The sequence below is a fragment of the Bombina bombina genome, chromosome 5 (genome assembly GCF_027579735.1).
Source record: "Bombina bombina isolate aBomBom1 chromosome 5, aBomBom1.pri, whole genome shotgun sequence".
NCBI lineage: Eukaryota > Metazoa > Chordata > Amphibia > Anura > Bombinatoridae > Bombina > Bombina bombina.
In genome coordinates, this window is record NC_069503.1 from 886,402,188 (window position 1) to 886,415,351 (window position 13,164).

The 13,164-nt window shown below is 39.3% G+C and overlaps 1 protein-coding gene across 2 annotated transcripts in view; it reads right to left on the reverse strand.

The window, feature by feature from the left end:
• ALKAL1 (ALK and LTK ligand 1) overlaps positions 1-13,164 on the reverse strand; it is a 253,864-nt gene that overhangs the window by 90,473 nt on the left and 150,227 nt on the right. The window lies entirely within an intron of this gene.

Here is a 13,164-nt window from a genome sequence, read left to right on the forward strand (position 1 = left end):
ATCCATTTTACCTACTGAAGTGTATTAAATTATTTTCAAATAGTTCTTTTACCTTTATTTTCTCATTTCAAGTAGCTACATTTTGTTAAACCACCACCTATACTGAAAATTTAAATAGTGCATTAATTGCTATAGTAAACCTTAAAAAAACAACAGGCTACAGCAGAAATCAACCTCACAGGGGTTCTGTGAGAGAGAGCAAGCCCATTTGAAAGGGTGTTCCTGCAGGACTTTGAAAACAATTAAATGTTTCTGCTACTTGCCCGTGTACAATTCCCATTTAAATTCCAGGGTCCATGACAAATTTTACAGCAAAAGCAAGCAAAATAAATGCATATTAATTAATTAATCAATTAATTAATTTATAGAGAATTTACATGTTTAGTGGCCCTTTATTATAGTAGCTTAGTTTAATATAGTAGCTTGTTTTGTCAGACATGCATGAATTATATTCCTGGAACTTTGATTTTTTATTTTTATTAAATCAGCTGATTTTGTTTTGAATTAAAGGGACAGTCTAGTCCAAAAAAAACTTCCATGATTCAGATAAAGCATGTCATTTTAAACAATTTTCCATTTTACTTTTATCACCAATTTTTCTTTGTTTTCTTGATATTCTTAGTTGAAAGCTTGACCTAGGAGGTTCATATGCTAATTTATTAGACCTTGAAGGCCGCATCTTAAGAATGCATTTTAACAGATTTTTCACCACTAGAGGGTGTTAGTTCATGTTTTTCATATAGATAACACTGTGCTCGTGCACTTGAAGTTACATGGGAGCCATCACTGATTGGCTAAACTGCAAGTCTGTCAAAAGAACTGAAATAAAGGGGCAGTCTGCAGAGGCTTAGATACAAGATAATCACAGAGGTAAAAAATATATAAATATAACTGTGTTGGTTATGCAAAACTAGGGAATGGGTAAACAAGGAATTATCTATCTTTTAAAACAATAACAATTCTGGTGTAGACTGTCCCTTTAAGTACACTAAAAACCACAGTGATAGTTTTTATAAGACTATCTATCATAAACAAAGAGGCAGCTCCTTATTTAAAGTGTATTGGCTCCTCTAAGTAAGCTGATTATAGCTTATCTTAAAGGGACACTGAACCCAAATTTTTTCTTTCGTGATTCAGATAGAGCATGCAATTTTAAGCAACTTTCAAAATTACTAATATTATCAAATTTTCTTCATTCTCTTGGTATGTATTTGAAAAGCAGGAATGTAAGTTAAGATGCCGGCCCATTTTTGGTGAACAACCTGGGTTGTCCTTGCTGATTGGACAGCACCAATAAACAAGTGCTGTCCATTGTCTGAACAAAAAAATTGCTGGCTCCTTAGCTTAGATGCCTTCTTTTTCAAATAAAGATACCAAGAGAATGAAGAAAAAATGATAATAGAAGTAAATTAGAAAGTGCTTAAAATTGCATGCTCTATCTGAATCATGAAAGAAAAAATTTGGGTTCAGTGTCCCTTTAACTTAGAGTGTAGATATTAAAAAAATTATAAAAAAATAACTTGGATAGTTTGTGGTGGCAAGTATTGATCTAGAGATGCATGGGGTATGCATGACATATTTACATATGCCACTGAAACATTAAAAGTGTTTATCAGAATCATTTATCATTTGTTGTTAATAGAATTATAGTCATGCAAACATTAGCTTTGACTGTTGTGTCCCTTTAAGGGCATACCTCACAATATTTTAACCCTGCACAGGGAGATTGGGGTGGAGTCTAATAGTACAGTGAAGTATCATGTAACAATTTAAATTGGATTATAATTAAAGTGTGTATTTCTTTCCAGACGTTTGAGAGGCTGGTTGCCATAAATCTAATTTATATTCTGTTGGGAAGAATCTCACAGAAAGCTTAAGGTTTCTACATTTAATAAGGATTGCTTGTTAGAGGTCTGTGAGCTGCTAGCTACAGATCAAGAAAGGTCTATTGCAATTATTGTGAAATCATAAATATTAGTTATTTAAAGGGACAGTAAACACCTTGTAATTACAACACATGTTATGTTGCTATAGAATAACATGAGCCATGTCTTTTTAAAACAAATTTAAATTTTACTGCAATTATCCTATATTATAAAAGACAAGAGTTTGTCTGAAGCCGTCATGCGCAGTTCAGACAAACTCTTGCCGCGAGGACCCGGCAGCAGCTCAGCTGTGAGAGGCGCGCGAGGACCCGGCAGCAGCTCAGCTGTGAGAGGCGCGCGAGGACCCGGCAGCAGCTCAGCTGTGAGAGGCGCGCGAGGACCCGGCAGCAGCTCAGCTGTGAGAGGCGCGAGAGGACCCGGCAGCAGCTCAGCTGTGAGAGGCGCGAGAGGACCCGGCAGCAGCTCAGCTGTGAGAGGCGCGAGAGGACCCGGCAGCAGCTCAGCTGTGAGAGGCGCGCGGAGAGAGAGAGAGAGAGAGAGAGAGAGAGAGAGAGAGAGAGAGAGAGAGAGAGAGAATGGGAGAGAGAGAGAGAGAGAGAGAATGGGAGAGAGGGAGAGAGAATGGGAGAGAGGGAGAGAGAATGGGAGAGAGGGAGAGAGAATGGGAGAGAGGGAGAGAGGGAGAGAGAATGAGAGAGAGGGAGAGAGAATGAGAGAGAGGGAGAGAGGGAGAGAGAGAGAGAATGGGAGAGAGAGAATGGGAGAGAGAGAGAATGGGAGAGAGAGAATGGGAGAGAGAGAATGGGAGAGAGAGAATGGGAGAGAGAATGGGAGAGAGAATGGGAGAGAGAGAATGGGAGAGAGAGAATGGGAGAGAGAATGGGAGAGAGAGAGAGAGAATGGGAGAGAGAATGGGAGAGAGGGAGAGAGAATGGGAGAGAGGGAGAGAGAATGAGAGAGAGGGAGAGAGAGAGAGAGAGAGAGAGAGAATGGGAGAGAGAGAATGGGAGAGAGAGAGAGAGGGAGAGAGAGAATGGGAGAGAGAGAATGGGAGAGAGAGAATGGGAGAGAGAGAATGGGAGAGAGAATGGGAGAGAGGGAGAGAGAATGGGAGAGAGGGAGAGAGAATGGGAGAGAGAGAATGAGAGAGAGAGAATGATAGAGAATGGGAGAGAGAGAATGGGAGAGAGAATGGGAGAGAGGGAGAGAGAATGGGAGAGAGGGAGAGAGAATGGGAGAGAGAGAATGAGAGAGAGAGAATGAGAGAGAATGGGAGAGAGAATGGGAATGGGAGAGAGAATGGGAATGGGAGAGAGAATGGGAATAATAATGGGAATAACACGGCCCGTGTCAACGGGCTTTAGGACTAGTTTTTTAATAAACAAACTCCTCCCACCATTCGCCTTATTTGGAGGAGGCACCCTGGGCTTTAGTCTATAGAAAACAATACTAGCTACTGAAAAATAGTTTAAAATGCATCGTTTTGCAGTTGTTAGCTAAGAAAGTCAATAAGGGACATATAGGTAGCAGGGTTAGCCTTGATAAGTCAGCAGGATACACTTCAAGATCTGAGCATTAGAATTGCAAAGTTGTTTCATTATGCATAACTAAACATTTTACTTAAAAATCCAAATGTGTTTACTGTTAAAAGCTTTAACAATTGCAAGTAAAGAAAAAGATTTAAACTCCAGAAAAACAAAGAATAAAAGTGTTAATAAATTAAGAGATTACTAATAAAAAAAATACATAAACAAAACTGAGTATTTATTTGCATGTACATTTTAATGATTACAGATTTTTCATACAATCAATGCATACCAATTGACTAAGAAAATAACCAAAACTATAATAATAATAATAACAGATAAATATTATCTGGATAATTTTTTTCTCTGCATTCAGAACCTTCTTTTTGTAGTAGCTGCCATGGTTATTTAAATATGTGTTTTATTGGAACATAACAAATCACTTTACACCAAGCACATATGTTTCGTTCTTAGTTAAATTAGAATATCATTGTATAGAAAAGTTACAGACAGAAATAATCTATTATTTTACAATACAAATTCCTCTAAGACTTAAAAAGCATTGCCACAATTTAACATCATTACATGAAATAAAGGAAACGTAAAATAATGAAATACATCTTTATAAATGAATTAGATGAGAGCTGTATTTACTGAAAGTAAAACAAATCTAGAGCAATTGCACTGAAATGTGCATAATATATTCTATGTTTGATACTTGTTGACCGAAGGCCTGAAGTTCACAGCTATCCCAGACATATTTTTTTTTATTCGTTAGCGAATGTCATTTTTGTATTACTAAAGCTATATAACGATTTAACCTCCGTAAAGGAGGTTAGCATTTGTGGGGCTCTAGGCAAGACAAAATTGTGAGGCCCTGTAGCCCAGTGCCCTTATTCCCAAACCCTTTGTATGCCCCACCACCTGCATGGCCTACTCCTGTCCCAACATTCATTGTTACCTATATAAAGAATAACACTAAATATTAAACCTCCTGATACCATAAACACTGCTTCATAAAGTAGATACAGCAGTGCTTGACAAATGTGTTTAAAAATTAGGAGCCAGTAAGAAAATTTAGGAGCCAGGCATATTTTTAGGAGCCAGACCGTTGGATTTGTATATAGATATATGGAGAATAACCCAAAAAGTTAGGAGCCAGGGGTAAAATTCTAGGAGCCAGTGGCTACCAGGCTCCTGGGTTTGTCGAGCCCTGAGATACAGGATATGAATTGCATCTTCTCATAATCTCACCCCAAAATTGTGGGCCCCTCAATAGTGAAGGGTCCACAATTTTATCATCATATTTCACTGTAACTAACAATATCATTTACATAATTTTCTTGAATATATTTCCTTTTTTTATTTTTCCCCCACTTTTTTCACTCTTGTCTTCTATGGGGGTAAAGGTTATTGCGCATGCGATGTTATAAGTTCGGCTTTTTGCGTGCTTTGGGTTTGCACAAGAGTGATAATGTTTTACTTTCGACTCATAATACCAGCGCAACCCAACACACACAAAAAGTTTTCTTATAGCGCAATTAGCGTAGTAGCGAAAGCGCTAAACTCATAATCTGGCCCATAATAGTTTAATGGTTTTTACATATTGTAATATTCAGCCCACATATATCTTATTGATCTGGATTGTTTCTAGTGTGCATTCAGCAGTTTTGTTCACTGCCAAATGCCAAAGTAGGAGGCTATGTTCAGTATTTGGATCTTTTCGAAGCTGAATATCCTCTTGTGCATTTGAAACACAATAAGATGTGGTTTTGCACTTAGTGTGTTTCATTTGCACAAGAGGATATTTGGCTCCGAAAAGAGCTGAACACCGAAAATAACCTCCTAATTCTGCATTCAGCAGTGAAAGAAAGCTAGATCTATGGATCAATGCTTTGTTTTATGAAACCTAAAAGGAATAGTATGTTGAACTCTCCTACAAAATGTATCATTTACTTTTATTTTCGCTTATGTAATGGCTGCAGCAAAAACTAACTTCTCTGGTGTATTCTACCAGTAGAGCTGATTATTTCCTTTTGAGCATCACAGGTGATATAGTCAGTTGTTGCCAGCATCTGAAGGTGATCAGGCAATAAAAGAGTCTGCATAAATAAAAGGGACATAAAACCCAAAATATTTCTTTCATGATTCAGATAAAGTATACAATTTTAAACAACTTTCTAATTTACTTATATTATAATTTTTTCTTACTTTTCTTGTTATCCTTTGTTCAGAACCAGGGATGTAAGATCAGGGGTATGCACTAGATAGCAGCACTATTTCCTGTCATGTAGTGCTTCAGGCATGTGCACACTACCGACCTAGCCATCTCTTCAATAAAGAATAACATGAGAACAAAGCAAGTTTGATAATAGAAGTAAATTGGAAACTTTTTTTTTAAATTGTATTCTCTATCTGAAAAATGAATGAAATTTATTTGGTTTTATGTCCTTTTGAAGAAAAAATAAAACACTGAATTCACCTGAAAGGCCACTGCAATGAGAATATATACTATACACAAAAATGGCAAGGGCACTATAAAGGCAAGCTTCTCAATTATTTTTACTTTGTCAGTATCTATATATAATCATTTTATGAGAAGTGGTGCTAGCATTTGGTACACAACTTGTATGAACGATATAGAATCCCCAGAAAGAAATGATTAGGTAGCACTCTTTGCCCAGACTTATATGTAGAGGCAAAGGTTAAATTAAAATATAACTTTTATTGAATTTGATTAAGAGATGGGTAAACACAAACATTTAAAATCTCTCTATCTTCTGTAGCTGAGATAAATGTGAGATCTGTTATGTATCAATCTGGCCTTTATACCATTAATTTATTATCAGTTCTCACTGGTTAGCAATTACCAGTTTGCATACGTGATATTTATAATTTTGTACATTGTATCCTCTGTCACTTATGTACGATAGTAATGATCATAATATATTATTTACAAAGACTGCATCATGGTGCTTTAAACTGTTATTATATTATAGATGTGTTCCAATGGAATAATCTCAATGCTGTCTTAGTCTTTGTGATCCCCACTACGATACAATGTTGCCACTCCTCACAGTAAATGGCACCACCTTTAATCACTTATTCACCGTTCGTATCCATTATTATTACTGGTAATAGTTAGCTACGATAGATTTATGTTAAAATTAACAACACTTGAGGGACCCCATCGCCCCACACAATCCCCCTGACGCGTTTCGCCTGTTTTAGGCCTTTGATAAAGATTGATACATAACAGATTGATACATAACAGATCTCACATTTATCTCAGCTACAGACGATAGAGAGATTTTAAATGTCTGTGTTTACCCATCTCTTAATCAAATTCAATAAAATGTATATTTTAATTTAACCTTTGCATCTACATATAAGTCTGGGCAAAAAGTGCTACCTAAGCATTTCTTTCTGAGGATTCTATATCCCAATTGTTCATACAAGCACTGCAATGAGAAGTTGGTGAAGGGACTAAAATAGATTATTTTTTGACAACCCCTGAGCCAGCAATATTAGATATGTAGATATCATCATGAAGAAATGTTTTTTGTTTTATATTACGTATTTGCTTATGGAGTCATTCAAAACATATTTGTTAACGAAAATGTATCCTCTTGCTATTTCATATAGGAATATCTTCAAGCCTGCATAGGAACAGCTAGACAGTATCTTAAACATAGTTAACAAATGAGCTAGTGTAACAGATACAAGCTAGCAGCAGCACAAAAATCCCTTAATGAATGTCAGCTTTCGTTTTCACTGTAAGCAGAGCTCAATTTTCCAAGGTGCCTAGGCATCATTGGTGCCCCAAAAAATTAATTTGGTGCTTACATTTTGGGTCCCCTGCACATTGCTTTTGTTGGCTTTTTTCACTATCTGTGTGCATCCTATAGCACAGCCCTTACAGTTGTGCTTGCAGCTAAATAGTGGCGGGTGGAATCTAAATAATGTGGTCTCAAGCTCCCAACCATTTTCCTCCCTGTGCTCCTTCTCACAATCCTTTTTTAATATGTTAGCACATTGCTGGCAGAGCTGCGAGTAGAGGTACAGAGAGGAACATATGTGGGAGCTCAGGAGCACGTTAGCGCAGTGACAAGGAAGAACTTCTGCAGATTGCCAAACCTGAAAAGAGACTTGTCTTACATGAGAAGGCTGGTTGGGGGTTAGAAGACAATTTCCACTGAGGCCACTATTAGAAAAGGAAGCAGGGTTGGTGGTTTAATAGAGTGGCTAAAATGGTTTAAATAGTGCAGATCAGACTGACAGCGGTGTGGTTGTGGCGGCGCTATTGCTGAAAGTCTCCTTGAGTGAGGCATGTAGTAAAATCTTTGAGACCCACGCTATTACACAGAGCTAAGAACCCTTAAGTACACGTGACGTACAAGGAAGGTCAGTGTTCTTTAGGGGTTAATGGGAAAATGTATTTCAGCAGACTTTTCGAAAGGTGCATCACAGAACTGTTCTTTATTTGCATAACGTAATTTGTGCTGACAAATAGACAGTGTCAATTTATTTTAGACCATTTTTTTGCAATTTTTTTGCATTTCACACATGTGATAAGGGGCGGAAAACATATTATTGTTTTTACATGATTTATGCATACAATTATAATATTCTCCGCTTTATTTGGTATTCTTTGCTGAAAAGCATCACTAGGTTAGTAGCCACTGCCAGCACTTCCGATTACTATATAATTGCAAAAATCCATTTCACAGTTATACATAATGCAAACGCTAGTGCTCAGAAATGCACATGAACACTACCTACGTAAATATGCTCTTAAAAAAATGCAATGAGAGCAAAATTTTAATAATAGAAGTAAATGGTAAAAAAAAATAAAAAAAAAAAAAATTTTAAGTCTAGTTAAGAAAAAGGCAAAATAGTTCATTCAGTAATAGTCAGATTCTAATGTTCTTTAAAATGATTCTGTGTTTCCATTTTTACAGATTATGTTTCTCCACGAACAAAAATCTATTTGATCACTAAATATTTACCTTTGGTTCATACTGTTTTGGTTTTCTACAAACTTTTATGTAACAGAGCAATTTAGATTTCTCAACCCCTGAACTTAACTATAGAGACTTAAAGGGACATTCCAGTCAAAATGTAAATGCACATAGATTTATTACCTCTTTGAATAGAAATATATTTGCAATATACATGTACTGGCAAAAATGCTTCTAGTAAAAGTTATCACGGTTTTAGTGTTAACATTTTTCTGTGCACGTGCACGTGAAGCATAGCTAGATATTGTCACTGCACCCACATTTTAAATACTGCAGCTGATCAGATCGTCAGTGGGGCTTGTATCATGTCAGCAATTACCAAATTGAGTTGTTACCAGATGGTACAAGCACCTTAGCCTCTCCGAGCAAGTGCTATGTTTAAAATGCTGGTGCACGGTGCATACTTAAATACACTTTTGAGACAGCTATAGCTTTTATCAGAAGCATTTTTGCTAATGCATAGATATTACAAAAATGCTTCTGTTTAATACCCAAATGCACCCATGTAGTTTCCAGTTTCCATGTAGTTGTGTTGGCTAGAATATCCTTTTAACAGTTGTCTTCCCTGTGTATGGCCACATTTGTCCTTTAATTAATTCACCCTTTAAGGGATATGAAACACTATATTTTTCTCTTTCATACTTCAGATAGAGCATACAATTTTAAACAGCTTTCCAATTTACTTCTGTTTCTTAAAAGAGCAGCAATGCATAATTGGGGGATAGTTGTACACTTTAGGTGAACCAATGACAAGAGGCATATATGTGCAGCCACCAATCAGCAGCTAATTCCTAGTAGTGCATTGCTGCTCCTGAGACTACCTGCGTATGATTTTAAACAAAGGATACAAAGCGAACAAAGCAATTTGGAAAATAGAAGTAAACTAAAAAGTTGTTTAAAATCACATAGTGATGTACCTTGTGATGGCGAACCTTGTCACCCCTGATGTTTCGGAACTACATTTCCCATGATGCTCAACAGATTGCCTAAGCATCATTGAAAATGTAATTTCAAAACATCTGGGGTGCCACAGTTAGCCAGCTGTATCATAAAAGTTTATTTTTTACTGTAGTCTCCTATAATAAAACATTCGTTTATAAGATAAGAAGGCAAAGAAGAAAAAAGAAGACATTTTATATTGAAATGTAATTAAATTAAATCCACTAAATAATAATATAAATTTATTTTAAACTGTCTTTTTGATTTTAAGACAGGGGATAATGAAAACATTTTCATAATATTACTAACACGATATACTATACCATAGAGAATACACGTTTCATTCCTTTTTTTCTTTTAGTTCAAGTTCATATAAATAATGCATAGGAATTTACTTTTTTCGTTTCATCATGTTAATCCTTATGTGACCTACTTTTAATCCTGAAAAAAAAGCTTAGGACTTTTAGAGATATCCGATTTCATATGACAACACAAACGGAATATTCAGCTCCATTTATATAAAACGTATAAAATACTTTTTCCACTTAAATGTAAATAAAAGTTAAAAATGGGACAACATACATACATTCAATGTGTAGGTGTGATTTAAAGTTAGAAACAGATTATTTATTATGTAAGAAGCATTAAATAGGAAATATTGAAATTATTTGGACTGCCAGCAAACACAAGATACAGGTATTTATGTACATTTGTGGAAACACATGAGAAATCTTGCTTTTATCTCAAAACACCAAACCAAACAATACAATGGTTTGATGAAGTTAAGACATAATGATTGGAATATGCAAATTAGTCCATACAAATGTGTCTTCTTTAAAAATATATTAATACATTTGTTTTATTTTTAAATTTGTTTGGGCACCCTATAACGTTTGTTCCCGCTGTTTTAAACAAAGTCTTTACCAAAGTATTAACCTGACAACACATTTTTGCACCTCCAGTGCATATTCAAAGTAAAATATATTTGTACTAGTCCTAAAGCCCGTTCACACGGGCCATTTTTTGCAGTACAGTGGTCCCACCCCTTGCGATCTCTCCCTCCCACTCTCTTTTGCTTTCTCTCTCTCCCCCCTCTCTTTTGAGCTCTCTCTCCCCCCCTCTTTTGCGCTCTCTCTTCCCCCCCTCTCTTTTGCACTCTTTCGCTCCCCCCTCTTTTGCGCTCTCTCCCCCCTATCTCCCCTCTCTCTCTATCTCCCCTCTCTCTCTATCTCCCCTCTCTCTTTCTCTCTCTCCCTCTCTCCATCTCCCCTCTCTCTTTCTCTCTCTCCCTCTCTCCATCTCCCCTCTCTCTCTCCCCCTCTCTCTCTATCTCCCCTCTCTCTTTCTCTCTCCCTCTCTCTCTCTTTCTCTCTATCTCCCCTCTCTCTCTCCCCCCTCCCTCTCTCCCCTCTCTCTCTCTTTCCCCTCTCTCTCTCCCCTCTCTCTCTCTCTCTCTCACCCCTCTCTCTCTCCTCTCTCTCTCACCCCTCTCTCTCTCTCCTCTCTCTATCTCCCCCCCCTCTCTCTCTCTCTCTCTCTCTCTCTCTCTCTCTCTCTCTCTCTCTCTCTCCTCTCTCTTCCCTCTCTCCCCCCCCCTCTCTCTCTCTCCTCTCTCTATCTCCCCCCTCTGTCCCTCTCTCTCTCGCTCTCTCTCCCCTCTCTCTCTATCTCCCCCCTCTCTTTCTCTCCCCTCTCTCTCCCCTTTCTCTCTCCCCTCTCTCTCCTCTCTCTCTCCCCCTTTCTCTCTCCCCTTTCTCTCTCCCCTCTCTCTCTCCTCTCTCTCTCTCCCCCCTCTCTCCTCTCTCTCTCTCTCTCTCCTCTCTCTCTCTCCTCTCTCTCCCTCCTCTCTCTCCCCTCTCTCCTCTCTCTCACCCCTCTCTCTCCTCTCTCTCTCTCTCTCGCTATCTCCCCCCTCTGTCTCTCTCTCCCCTCTCTCTCTCTCTCTCTCTCTCTCTCTCCTCTCTCTCTCTTTCCCCCCTCTCTCTCTCTCCCCTCTCTCTCTCCCCCTCTGTCTCTCTCTCTCCCCTCTCTCTCCCCCCCCGTCTCTCACTCCCCCCCCTCTCTCTCCCCTCTCTCTCTTCCCCCTCTCCTCTCTCTCTCTCTCTATCTCCCCCCTCTGTCTCTCTCTCCAATCTCTCTCTCTCTTCCCTCTCTCTCTCTCTCCCCCTCTCTCTCTCCTCTCTCTATATCCCCCTCTGTCCCTCTCTCTCTCTCCCCTCTCTCCCCCCTCTCTCTCTCTCCCCATCTCCCCCCTCTCTTTCTCTCTCTCCTCTCTCTCTCTCTCTCTCTCTCTCTCTCCCCCCTTTCTCTCTCCCCTCTCTCTCTCTCCCCTCTCTTTTTCTCTCTCACTCTTTTGCTCTCTCTCTCTCTCTCTCTCTTCCCCCCTCTCGTTTGCTCTCTCTCTCTCGTCCCCCCTCTCGTTTGCTCTCTCTCTCCTCTCGTTTGCTCTCTCCCCCTCTCTTTTGTGCTCTCTCCCCCCTCTTTTTTGTGCTCTCTCCCCCCTCTTTTTTGTGCTCTCTCCCCCCTCTTTTTGTGCTCTCTCCCTCCTCTCTTTTGTGCTCTCTCCCCCCTCTCTTTCCTCTCTCTTTTGTGCTCTCTTCCCTCTCTTTTGTGCTCTCCCCCCTCTCTTTTGTGCTCTCTCCCCTCTCTCTTTTGTGCTCTCTCCCCCGCTCTTTTGTGCTGTCCCCCCTCTCTTTTGTGCTCTCTCCCCCTCTCTTTTGTGCTCTCTCCCCCTCTCTTTTGTGCTCTCTCCCCCCTCTCTTTTGTGCTCTCTCCCCCTCTCTTTTGTGCTCTCTCCTCCCTCTCCCCTCTCTCTTTTCTGCTCTCTCCCCCCTCTCTCTTGTGCTCTCTCCCCCCCTCTCTTTTGTGCGCTCTCTCCCTCTCTTTATCCCCCCTCTTCTGCTGCTCTCTCTATTCCCCTTTTTAGAGCTCTCAGTCTTTGTCACTTACTGCTACAGTCGGCATCTGGCCCCGCCCGCGTCACGCCCGGTCATGCCCGCGTCACACCCAGCCACACCCACGCCGCACCCGGCCACACCCACGACGCACCCGGCCGGCCACGCCCACTCCACTTCACATGCGAAGCCAGAAGGAGCCGCCGAGGAGGTCAGTTGGAAGGCCAGGTGTGTTTGTCCTCGCGCGCAGTCTCTACTGCGCATGACAGCTTCGGACAAACACACTTGGCCTTTTATTATATAGGATTTTAACCTCTTGACACCTTTAGGACATTCTATGCCGTCCTGACAGTACTGGGCTTTAACGCCGTTAGGAAGGAAAGGAACGTCCTAACATTTGCAACGTCATGTTTCCTCCTGTTTTGAGGAAATGGAAAATATGATGTTCCCGGTGTTGGAGTGACATGATCGTAATGATAATGATGCAATTTCCTTTTTCCTTCAAATCTTTACTTTGGAACATTGTTCCGATTTTGAATTCTTACCCCTATCCTGAATGGGTTAATGCTATTTATTCAACCAAACATAGATATATTTGACCTTCATACAAGTCAAAATTGAAAATAAATGTCTCATATTTGCTTATACTGAATGTTACATTTGCAAATGCATTTTCTCTATTTCTTCTCTCAATACTATAGATCCAGATTGTCCAACAGCGTTTATTTTTCCTCCCCTTAACAATGTGTTCCTGATTATCTATTTCACCTGCTAAAGTGTATGAAATTGCTTGCAAATATATCCTTTACATTTATTTTGTCATTTGTAATAACTTATTTTGCCTGTTATATCTCCAGCTATATTGAACATTTTCGTACTTAAGCAATTGTTATAGAAA